The sequence below is a fragment of the Diabrotica undecimpunctata genome, chromosome 1 (assembly GCF_040954645.1).
Source record: "Diabrotica undecimpunctata isolate CICGRU chromosome 1, icDiaUnde3, whole genome shotgun sequence".
In the NCBI taxonomy this organism is placed as follows: domain Eukaryota; kingdom Metazoa; phylum Arthropoda; class Insecta; order Coleoptera; family Chrysomelidae; genus Diabrotica; species Diabrotica undecimpunctata.
In genome coordinates, this window is record NC_092803.1 from 106,845,655 (window position 1) to 106,859,291 (window position 13,637).

Here is a 13,637-nt window from a genome sequence, read left to right on the forward strand (position 1 = left end):
AAACAGATACGGCCATGATTACTAAAGTATCTTTCTCAGCCGAAGTGATTTTGCCAATATGTTTAAAACCTTTTCGTGCTACAACGCGATCAGGCTTTTGAACGGTGGTGATCCCCGTTTCATCCATATTCTATATATCACCTGCTTCAAAGTGGTAACGGTCCATAACTGTTTGTAAGGTTTTAAAAAAAGCATTAACGTTATGGACATTAAATGCTGAAGCTCGAGCTAGACTGGTAGCTTCAGGAGTTCTAATCGACAAACTAGAATTTCTCCTTAAAAAAGCGCTAAACCAATCAGGGCTGCCCACTTTAAGTACTATCCAAGAATTGGGTATTTATTTTTTTAAATGCACAGCATATTGGTACGCAAACTTTCATTCACCTCCTTTGGAGAGATCCCAAAATACATATCCGCAGCCTTTTTTAAGTATTCACACTGTTCCTCCTCTTCGGATATTTAAAATATCTGAAAATAAACAAAATTGTAAACCTGCTAAACTTTAAAATAACATTCGCATACCTTTTTATTTGGTTGGTAACCAATAAGATTCTTAAATTCCATTGCATTAAGTTCTACGTTAGAGATCTTTGCGCAATATCTTACAAGAGAACGACATCAAATATCATATTTCACAGCAGTTGTTCTAGTACTTATTTTCTCTTGTTTCCTTAATTGTCCGTACCACATCATGAGGTTGACTCACCCTTGTACTCTTTAATTTCGGATTTCGAACCATTTTTTTTTTAATGGAAGTTGGAAATTCACAGGAAGTGAATTATGTAAGGTTGTGACAAAAATATTTAGTGACTATCTCTAAAATTGTACCAGTCACGACAAATAGCGCTCAAAATATGGTTGGAAAAAATGTGGGGTTTGTAAAATTCGACATCCAGTTGTTCCTTCCTTTTTATTAGTTTTAACAAAAATAGTGAATTTTATAGCTGCCCGGCCACTTTACAAACGGGAATATTCTGCGCTTCTACTGGAAATTGAATCATCCGACAATACACTATTAGTTTTCAGTAATAGGCTATTGATTATGTACTTTAGAAAGGAACTACAACCTTAAAGGGGTTTTGTAGTTTCATATTGCCAATGGACCCCCAAAGATGAAAATACCGCGGAGTGCTACCACGTGCGCAAAGGGGTGCGTTTTTGGGAAAGGAGTGAATTAGTCCATATGCAGTCCAAAGTGCATTTGGGTGAATTCTATGCACTTTTCGTACATATACATCTACAGAAAAATTGTTCAAAATTAAATTTCCTATCGAAATGTCATCTTTTAAAGTCAAAATAATTTTTTTATAAAAATTGTATATTCAAAAAACGAAGCAAACAAAAGCAAGAAATAACACGAGTTTCTCTTTGCCCCATAACTTTTTTCCATGGTGGTATAGGTATCGGCATTACTTCACAGAAAAAAACCTCTACGCTTCCTCTTCAAAGTGACGTTTGGGAAAGGTCTTTGGGATTCCTATACATTTTCCTATATTATAGTATCCAAGATACGATTTTTCAAAGTTCGCTGCTCGTACCATTTTTGAGCTATTTTTTTTGCAAATATTATTCTATAAAGGTTGAATGCTCGAATAAATGAATTTTAATCAAATAAAAGGCAGATATCGAGCACAGTTTATTTATTAAATCTTGCCCAAGTACTTTCGCTCCTAGAGCATCTTCAGGGGCATTTCGTCAAATTTGGACTATACAACAATATATATGGAGAATGTCATAAACATTAAAAATGATACATTGACACAACACGACACAAGCTCAAACAGTTTAAAAATTAAAAAAAAACGACGAAGCTACATATTGGTTGGCATCAGCCTGATGCCAACAGGAAAAAAGACAAACCGCTTGGGACAAAAAAGAAAAACCGCTTTTTTTGTGTTTTTTTTGCTTTTTTTTGAATATATTTTTGTCTTTACTTTAAAAGATGACATTTCAATAGGAAATTTAATTTTGAACAACTTTTTTTTGAGATTCACCCTCTGGTGCTTGAAGTAAAAGCAAAAAGCGTTATTATAGTTCGTCCCAACCCCTTCTTTCAGTGCGTCATAGTTGATCGAATTCTCTCTAACACATTACGCTAGAAGTGACAGAAAAAAACGTGAGTCTGTGATTATTATACATAGAACTTAGAAAATTATTTATCGTAAGCTAATTCTACTGACGGATGTATAATTGGTTGGAGTTTAGAATACGCTAAATAGATATCCAATCAATGATGGGCATAAATATAATTTGATGCAGATTGTCTCGATCGTGACAGTACTTTCACAATTTCAACTGATAAAATGATAATTGTCATTCCAGGTTAGTATTTTCAGACATTTTACAGTGAAAATTTAATTTTGTATTTATTTATTGTATAATAAAAATATTTTAAATATCCCGAGATATATCGAGAAAGAACAAAGACTAATATTAAAATCATTAAATTATTTTCAATTAGAAAAAGACAGATTACGATCCTGCAACTGTCAAATTTAACTAAAATGTCATGCAATAATTCTCGACATTCTTAAAATCCTATATGACGTCAAAATTAGTGACGCACTGAAAAAAGGGTTTGGGACAGACTGTACCTGACTTGACAATACCAAGTGCGACCTTGCCGAAACGTTGTTAAAACAATGGTTTTTGTCAAAAACCAAAAACGAGTTTTTTCTCTCATTTATAGATCTCCGGCTTTTCTCTTGTCTTACAGATGTGTAGTAGCAGAAAAATATATTATAGTGCTGGAAAACACGTAATAAATAAAATTGTTTAAAAAAATTTAAGGATTTTTAAACTGTATTTTTTCTACAATCTTACTCCAATACTGTAAATACAGTCTGTTATAAAAATTAACGCTTATAAATCATGAATGTGATATAACAGATGTAGTAACTTTAAATTAAATCATTTAGTACAACCATAAAGTCAGAGATTATACATAGAAAATTTCTTCTTATAATCTAATCTATATATATTATCTCTTATAGTGCTGCTAACACTGTCTACGAATGATTAGCAATAATATTTCATAGTAGACTACAAATCTGTAAAATAATTAGGCATAGTAATAAATCAATCTCATGAGGTAATTTTACGGCCGTACCAAAATATGTTTTTGGTATATTGTATTATATTAGTAAACATTTGTGATTTAATCCAATATATTATTAGTGTGATTAACGTTCTTATAATTGTATAAATGTTATTCGACCTTTCTTCGATTCTTTTCTACGTTGGAAATAAAATAAATTAATTCTTCTCATAATTGAATCTTGCGTGCCTCACATACTTACAATAATTATATATGGATAATAGTAAAAAAAAAAATAAAGACGACAGTCGATAAAAAAAAAACAAGACAAAACCAATCAGTGTAGGTATAGACTATGAAGATCAGGTAACGACCATATACATATGTACATTAAGGATAATTCTCGAATAGGCAGCAGAACATGGACACAACATACATAACTTTAATAGACTTTTATAAAGCTCAATAAACAGATAAAATGTGTACCATCCTGAGTAGGTAACGTCAAAGTTCAGAGTTTAATTCAGAGAACTAGTTTAATTCAGAGAATTAAACTAGTAGCTTCTTGCCTCCTCTGGAATTTATTACTGGTTGGCAATGATCTCTCATACTAAGAATTGCCGTTCTTATTTCATCTTGATCAATTTGATCCCAATTTTCAACTAATCGCATAAACAGTTGATCTAGTGTGTTTGGTGCGTTAGGTAGTTATCGTATTTGTCTCTCTATGATGTTCCAAACATGTTCTATTGGGTTGAGGTTGGGAATTCTCGCAGGCCAATCCATGGCAGGAATCCAAATCTCCTGACGATATTGCTGCACAATTCTTGCAAAATGGGTGACCTGGCATTATCTTGCATAAGCATGAAATTATCCCCAATAAATGGTGCAAATCGCACGACATGCTCTTCTAAAATGTCTGTAATATACCTCTGTCATTAAGCCGCCCGTAATATATTCTAACTCCGTACAGCCTCCAAATTAATCCCACCCCACACCATTACCGAGCCGTCACCAGACTGTAGAGTGCCTACAGTGTTACACTATGCTTAGTAATACCAGGCCGTCTGTACACTCTGTTCCGCCTCTAATTAGAAAAAAGACAGTACCTGGGTTTTTCGGTGAACAATATTCTTCCCTAATCGTCATTATTATCATATCTTTGGTCAATAATGGACCAGGCAGGGCGAAGGTCGTTTGCGGCGAGTCTTCTCCTTATCGTATTTTGGTTGATTCTAAAGTTATAACGATCCAAAAATTCATTTTGTAGAGAAGTACTGGTAAAAAACCTTTCTCTCAGTGTACGAAGTATCAAAAACCGGTCTTGATTAGAAGCTGTAACCCTTTCCACGGTCTTGACCAGGTCTTCTCGAGTTACTTCCAGTGCTTCCAGTAACAGTAAAACGTGTCAAGACTCTTGAAATGGTTGACTGAGTGACATTAAACTTGTTCAGCGAGTTCAACTTGACGGTATCCTTCTTCTCGAAGAGTAAACTTTCTGACAAATTTCGATTTTCTTGCTGCTGGTGGTTCATTTCAAAGTAAATAACACTTACGGCCGGTTTCACAAAGTAAAGTTACCTTGCGGTTAAGAGGTAACCAGTGGTTACCCTGAAATATAGGTTTCACAATATAAGGTTAACAGCTCGGGTTGTGGTTAACCTAAAAATTTTTTAACCCAAAGTAAAAGCGGTGGTTTAGAGCTTGACCAGGATATCCTAACCCAATTTCGAATTTCGTTTTGTTGAAATTGACAGAGTGTAGACAGACACGTAAATTATTAATTAATTAGATATGGATTTATATGATGTAAATGCTTTTAGCAGCTATGAGGAAGCTGGCAGACCAAGAATCATTAGGCACAGAACAAATCATTTTTAAGAACTAGACCATGAAGATTTTTTCTGTCTGTTTAGATTCTCAAAGAACACAGTTGAAAATATTTTGGAGCAAATTGAAGATACATCTCTGAAGATAGATCTCTTGTACATTTTTGTGGGTTCCATTTTATAATGTTAATTTTAACTTGGAAGAACAAACAACTACTACTTAGAACAATCTACCACACTAGAACAGAACTTGAAAATAAGAATAATATTTGTATATTGTTTTCGATCTAACGTGACAAATGTGTCATAACTCATCTATACTGGTCAATGTCCATAATATTTACTGACAATATTCCATAAAAATCTGATTAATGCCCATAATTTGCTAACAACATAAGAAAAATAAAACGAAACCTAAGGTTAAGTGACCATAACCGAATCTGTGAATGTGAAACGGCATCTGTCAGTTAAACTAGGGATAAAGGTTACTTAACTCCAAGAGTTAACTACTGATTGTGAAACTATCCGTAAATAAACTTGAAAAACGCCTTTGAACATTCAGCGCAATGTATTCCAACCCAACTAAATTCGAATTAAAATGAAGTTCAACTGGCATGTTTTTAATTTGCTTGCAAAACATGATAAAAACATCAGCGTTTTTACCGTTATTCGATACATTTTACAATATACAAGAGGTAACAATAATATATTATTACAAAAATCAAAACATTAAAATTGTTTGATTTACCACGATTTTTAAAATTATGCGTTAATTTTGGCGCTTACTGTAACTATACAAAGTTTATAACAATCAATTTTTTTAAAATATATTTTTAATGATTTTGAGTCAAAAAAGTAATTGTAAAAATAATAAGCATAACCAAATTAACTCGTATAGATTTGATTTTAAAATAAAAACTTTATTTTTTTGAAAAATTTATTTTTAAAGGATATTATTTATAACTATAATACATAAATATTTAAGTTACCTATCTTTTCATAACCTTTTATGTTACTAATAATAAGGAAAAAGTAAAATTTTGCAAAGAGGGTACCTTACATTAAAAAGGTTTCGTTTATTAGAACTAGAGATATTGCAACTTTTATTTTGTATTTATGAATTCAGTTTTTGAAATAGTAGAATCGAGAAATAAAAAAAATACTGCTAACTTGGCTTCTAAGGATCGTAGGACATTTTTGTTTTAAAATTCATGTAAAAATGCCGATATTTTAAATAAAAAAAAAATGAACTTCCTATATGTTGATGGGTCTGAGTTATTTTAAATGTTTATAGGCTTAAAATCACAGTACAGTTTTAAACCTATTTTACAATATTTAACATAAATTATTTATTCATTAAATGATTTAATTTGATAAAATAAGCCTTTCTCTTCAATTCGGTGAATTCAGAATTTAAGTAGGCCTAATAGTTTACGCATAATAACGTTGTAGATAAAAGCTTTCTGGTAAAAACAATTTCAATTTTGTAATAACCGTTAAGTGAAACTTTTTGAAATTTTTATAGCTGAATATATTATGTGATATTGTTCCTATCATCACGCAAAATTAAAGTTTTTTGTGCGTTATATAATATATAATAATAAGTAATATAAATATTACGTATTATTATCACCAAATTTTTCAAAAGTAGTTGTTAGAAACCTGTATCAAAAAGTGTTACGAAAAAGGCTTATTATTTGCTAATTTTTCTGGTCTAAACTTGTCGAATTCAGCCAGCTAACATAAGATGACGAAACAGAAAAGAAAGACGAAACAGAACAGATCGAACTTCGGACAGCTTCAAAAGTTTAAACAAAAACGTGAAGAAAGAAATTAGGAACGATCATAGAAACTATACTAACAATCTAATAAAAAATATAATACAAGATAACTGCAATATGAAAGTACTCAAAGCAAAAAACTCAAACGGCACAAGAAAAATCATAGAAATAAAAAATGAGAAAAACGTCACCGTCCGAGACAGAAAGAAAATAAGCGAGGCCATTGAAAAATTCTACACTAAATTATACTCGGCAAATACACAACCACAACAACGACGTACTGAACGAACAATAATTAACACCGGCTCAGAAGAAATACCGGACGTAAGTAAGCGACTATGAAATAAGAATGGCCCTAAATCAACTAAAAACGAATAAATGTCCGGGAGAGGATAAAATTACAGTCGAAATGTTGAAAATCGGTGGAAGAAAAATAGAACAGGTATTAAATATTTTATTTAATAAAGTAATTGATGAAGGAAAGATTCCTCAAGAATGGTACAACTCTGAAGTCATTTTACTATTCAAGAAAGGAGACAAAGCAAACATCGAGAATTACCGACCAATATCCTTGCTCTCACATCTGTATAAATTACTAACTAAAATCATAACCAACCGCCTAACACATAAGCTCGATTTCTATCAACCTATCGAGCAGGCTGGATTCAGAAAACATTTTAGTACAATAGACCACTTGCACACCGTAAGAACACTGATAGAAAAATGCACCGAGTATAATGTTCCAATTCATATGGCGTTCGTCGATTTCCATAAAGCATTCGATTCCATCGAATTATGGGCAGTGCTTGAATCTCTAGAAAATGCATGTATAGATTCAAGATACACTAACATAATTAAAAACATATATGAAAATGCCACCATGCAGATAAAGCTGGACGAAAGCACAAAAACTAATCCCACAAGACTACAACGGGGAGTAAGACAAGGAGACACCATCTCTGCCAAACTATTTACCCTTGCCCTAGAAGACATTTTTAAGAAACTAGAATGGAACAATAAGGGTATCAACGTCGACAGATCATACTTAAACCACTTGCGATTCGCAGATGACATAGTTTTAATAGCCGATAATATCCAAGAACTAAATGATATGTTACAACAATTAAATGCAGTTTCAGGAGCGGTAGGCTTAATAATGAACTACAGCAATACAAAAATACTGAGCCGAGACCAGACAAATATAACAATACAAAATCATACCATAGAAAGTGTTGAACATTATGTATATCTAGGTCATGTTATCAAACTAGTAAACCAAATCAAGATGCTGAAATTAAAAGAAGAACACAACTGGCATGGGGCGCTTTCGGCAAATTAGCATATATCTTGAAAAACACCTCCATTTCTGTAAACTTAAAGAAAAAGGTGTACATATAACACATGCATACTACCAGTTTGTACTTACGGCTTGGAGACAGTAGCCCTTACCAAAAAATCTGCTAAAAAATTAGAAACAAGGCAAAGAGCAATGGAACGAATCATGCTTGGATTATCACTAAGTGACAAGATTAGAAACACCGAGATAAGACGTAGAACGAAGATTGTGGAAGAAATTGCAAAAATGAAATGGCGCTGGGCAGGTCACGTAGCCCGATATAATGACAACAGGTGGACACGGAGAATTCTAGAATGGAGACCAAGGACGACAACAAGAAGCATGGGAAGACCTCAAAAAAGATGGGTAGATGACATAAGAACAGTGGCAGGCAAACAGTGGATTAGATTGGCGCAAGATAGAGAAAGATGGAAGCAATTGGGAGAGACCTACATTCAGGAGTCGATGGCAAATGGTTGACAAAGAAGAAGAAGAAGAACATAAGATGATATTGAAGATTTGGAAAAGATGTTTCGTGTGAAACTAAAGCAAACAAAGAATGATGTAAACAGAAGATTTGTAGTTACTGAAGTATATATTAACTTTTACCGAATGTACATAACCCTTCATCCAGCACCAGCAAAGGATCGCTGCCTGTTGTGGGTAAAAATCAGTTTTCTAAGATACCTGAAACAGTGGTTAATCATTCATTTCGAAGATGGTCTGCTATATTTTTAGTTGAATCTGGGAGTCACTTAATGACGCTAATATATGCTAAATATTCATAAACATACCCTTCAGCAACCGTTGATGACTTCCAACCTACATGTTTCTTTATATAGGACAGTTTGGAACTAGATCCATTGAAATTGGAATTTATTAATGTCAGTGTTCCGTTTTACGTTATGAATCTTGACAAAGGTAAGGATTTCCTGTCGAAACGTTGATTTCAATGGACAATAAAATCTAGTTCCAAAGTTAATATTACTTATTGAACCTAAACCCAAGAAATACTAATTTTATATTATATATACATATATATATATATATATATATATATATATATATATATATATATATAAATGCATATATATATATATATATATATATATATATATATATATATATATATATATATATATATATATATATATATGCGTTTCAAACGTTAGAATTAGTGTGGTTGTTTAATGTTTTTTAATTATACGTAGAGAATATCAAAATATGTACGGAACTTGTTTGTTGCATTTGTTTTATAATATAATGGAAAAATAGGAACTATTTTCTAAACTATACTAAAAGTATAGGGTATTTTTTAATTATAAATTAAACATAATAACTTTCGTTACTGTTTATCAGCTTCGTCCGTCACTACAAATAAAATCACTGTCACTGTCCGTCCTACCAATGTTTATAGTAATTGGTTGAATATCATCATCCATCATGTTGTCTTGTCTCCACATGTCAAACGTGTAGTTTTTTTATTTTTCTTGGGTAACTTGTGAGTACGCTTCCATCGTACTCTCAAGTACTGTTGACAACTTCCAACAGTTCTGTTTTTAAATAATTGTCTTCAAAAAAAATACCGTGGAACAGTTACGTGCTCCATTACTAAATGTATCCAAATTCATAAAAAATAACACAACCGATACTAAAGAAATATGTAATTGCAATTTTCAAAGTTACTGTGACTAAATATTTTAGCACTAATGAGATCATTATGGGAAACGTTATTAAATATTTTTTCTGCTAGTAATCTAATTATATGATGGAATTCTATTCTTCAAATAAATCTAATTTTGTGACGGACTTGATGATTATCTCTGATTGTATGTTGTTCGTACGGTTGCCGCCGTGAAGAGCGGCAACGTTGTCAAGAAAATTCTCATATATATATATATATATATATATATATGTCTGCATAGACATTCAGAAAATTTTTTCCCGGGGAAAAAAGTAATTTCATAAAGTGATATTTTGTTACCTGTCAACAGAGATAAAATGTCAAACGTTTTCCCCGTCATAGAAAAAACATTTTAAATTTTGTTCTGAAGTACATCTTTTAATACTTGACATCTAACGTTGAAATTGGTGAATAACTTCAAATTTTACACATTTTACACACGTTTCCAATCTAAATATGTCACACTCCATAACTACAACAGTTTTGTTTCTTTGTTTATGTACTTTACCGCTACAACATCCTGCACTAGACAATGATATTGAAATAGTTAATTTTAATCGTTTAAATTATTTTTATTTGCCCATCCAATTTATGTTGTCATGGTTCCGTTGAACTTGAAATTATTACGATTTTTTTTTCTATTATACATTATTTACACTTCCTTTTAGGTCATTCCTCTCTATAAAAAAATGTTGCGGGTTTTGGTATATTTTGACTTTCTCGCTTTATTTTTAATGTATGTTGATACAAAAGCTTAATTAATAACGAGGTATCTTTGAATGGTTAAATAATCTTAAAAAGTATCTATAGAGCGTTCCACGCTCCTCGATCCTTATGGAGAATTCAGTGTTGCCGAAACTCTCAGGCAAGTGTTGCTATTAGTTTGTCCATAATAAAATATGATTCATTCTAATCAGAGCCGTATTCAGCACTGTGTAGTTGTAGTTAATTAATTTCACTAATAAAATGATATATACATATAGTTGAATACAAAATAATGCATTATAAATACTTGTTTCTTTAATTGAAGGATATAGGTATGTAATTATTATAGGACTAATAAAATTAGTTAAATTTTACTATTGTTTAACATTACCTATTTTTTAGATAAGATAAGATTTAAGCTTTAGATAAGATGTAACTAAAAAACACAAGTGCAGCTTTAATTTTATTTTCATGTAAGTACTAACAACAATTACATACATAAAAATTTTTTCTTGTATACAAGGTGAATCACCACTAATGGAACGGAAGATTACAGCGAAGAGTAAAAAAAATTTAAAAATTTTAAATTATTAGTTTGTAAGTTCATAAAAGCTATATTTTAAAATTATTTTGAAATATACATGGTGTCCCAATAAATTTCGGCGTATCAAAGTTATATTTTTTTATCTTCTTATTCTTCTTCCTCTTTATAAGCAATCATGCTTGTTCATTGGCGGATTGATACCTCTATGGAAGGTTGTCACTCCATCTTTTTGCGCGGTTGGCCGATACTTCTTCTACCAATTAATGATTTATCCCTTGCTATTTTGACCACACGTGTCTCCCCTATTCTGCTTATGTGGTTATTTCATTCTTTTTTCTATTTAGTGTCAATTGATTTATATATATATATATACATATATATATATATATATATATATATATATATATATATATATATATATATATATATATATATATATATATATATATAGTCCAAAGTTTGGTCTCCTACTTGCGAGTTCAATGTCAGAGTTATATTATATGAAATTGTTCTCACTATTACCTAATTTTCACGGACTATTATTTACAGACTTTTCGGATTTGGCTTTTTGTGTCCGCCAATTTGCACACTATCACATAATTTACTCACTGCATATTAACATCATTCTCATCTTCTCTATCATCGCTATCACTTTCATTACTGTCACTGACATCCGTCACATTTATTACCACAGGATCAATATCGTCCATCAACCCGTCAATAACCCAAAATTTTTGCTCTTCCTTAATAGAAAGTTTACAATAGTTTGCATTTCTTATTAATTGTTCCATAGCGGCGGTCTTAAACTCTGTGTTGTGTGAGGCAATATGTCTTTTTATGTATTTTTCTTTGTATGTGTTTACAACTTCCATGAGCTCTGATTTTAAATAATCTTCTTCAAAAAAGATATCTTTCTCTAGTAACCATGTCTTAATTTGATCTTTATTGAAGACTTGTGCCGGAATCACTTCTTCTCTCCTCGAATGGTACGAAGCGTTGTCCATCACTACAACAGTTTTCTCTGGAAGATTAGGAAGCAGCTTTTCCTTAAACCATTATTCAAATATAGGACCATCCATCTCATCATGATAGTCCGCTGAGTTTTTTTAGCTAAAAACCAAAAGGCAGCACTTTCTAAAAAGCCCAATTCGCTACCCGCATGCACTATAACAAATCGGGGGCCTCGTTGTGTCGGCTGTTTTAGGCTTGTTGACAACCCCTTAACAAACGCATCCCTGGTTGAAGTCACTGAAAAGTCCTTCCATTCTTTGGAAACACTATGTCCAACATTCACATAAGTTTCGTCCAAATAAACGACGGTGTATCCTTGAGAACGAAATTTTTTTATCTCACACAAATACTATGCCTCCATTTAAGAATATCGGGCCGTTCAATCATGCTTGACTTTACTCCTCATTGCGTGTCATGTTTGCTAAATTTGTCTTTTTTAACCTGCAAAAGCTTTGTTCAATCTCGGCGGTAAATTTTTAAAGAAAAAACTATGCACGATGGCACGTAGCTGCGTACGAACTACTGCATCGTAAGTGAACTTTCTGCTGTTCACTCTACTTTTGGTACGTTTTCTATGGGCCTTAGTCCTCCTTCCGCAGTTTCTATGCGTATTTTAGAAATAGTACTAAAACTTAATCCCGTCATAGCACTTACTTTATCGGTTAAACTTCTAACACTTTCACCACTTCTTAAATTTAGATGATAATTAAGTACATTTAAAACAATTTGTTTTGCACGGATGTCCAAGATATTCCCTTGGCTTAATTTTTGAATTTCCATTTTCAATTAACATTTAACTGTAAAGTCACAATAACTACTAAAGAACCGTAAAGCCTTATCATTATGTAGTCAGAGAACGACATAAAATTGTTGTCATACGCACACCGTATTATTTTAAGTTGCAATTAGTAATTAGATATATGCAAAGCGGTCCGTTTAAATGCTTATGTTTCAATAGCCGGCAAAATGCAAGATTTAGTTAAGAAATATTTTCTACTGATTTCCATGATTAATGGCATATGGTATTCTCACCGAAAAATAAATAAACTGTCGTTACTATAATTAAAATAATATAAAATAAAATTATCTTTTGTAAATACTATTTATTTAATTAAAATCATTTTCCCTACTTTTCATCTCTTTTTTCGAATGGGCATTTTTGGTCAATTACGTTAAAAAACATTAATTTTAATTCATGTCTGTGGAAACGAAAACACAAATAATTAATACAACCCTGAATCGTGCTTGTGTTCATCCTGGCATCGCTGCGCATCTATCGTCCATAAGAAATACATGGTCCTATCTCCGCAATGTTATTTTCTTAACGTAGAACGCTCAATAGGATTGGTGTTACAAACCAGTGAGGAAATAGGTATATATATATGTATATATATATATATATATATATATATATATATATATATATATATATATATATATATATATATATATATGTATGTAGGTATGTAGAGTTAGAGCAGAGCAAAAAATTGATGGAACGAGTAGTCGATAGAACGAAAAATAGTCTAACGAATGTATGTTGTAGAAATAGGAATCCTTAAATGGATAGTGAAATGACAAAAAGAGATAAAATTAACATGAATATAATATAAGGGTAGTTTAGTTGTAGCATTGGGCGATGCAAAACGGGAGAGTATATGCTAAGAGTATATATTTATGTAGAGAGAGTATATATGTATAAGATAGTTA

At 31.8% G+C, this 13,637-nt stretch overlaps 1 protein-coding gene across 1 annotated transcript in view; it reads left to right on the plus strand.

Moving 5' to 3' along the window:
• FucT6 (alpha-(1,6)-fucosyltransferase 8) overlaps positions 1-13,637 on the plus strand; it is an 80,331-nt gene that overhangs the window by 44,332 nt on the left and 22,362 nt on the right. The window lies entirely within an intron of this gene.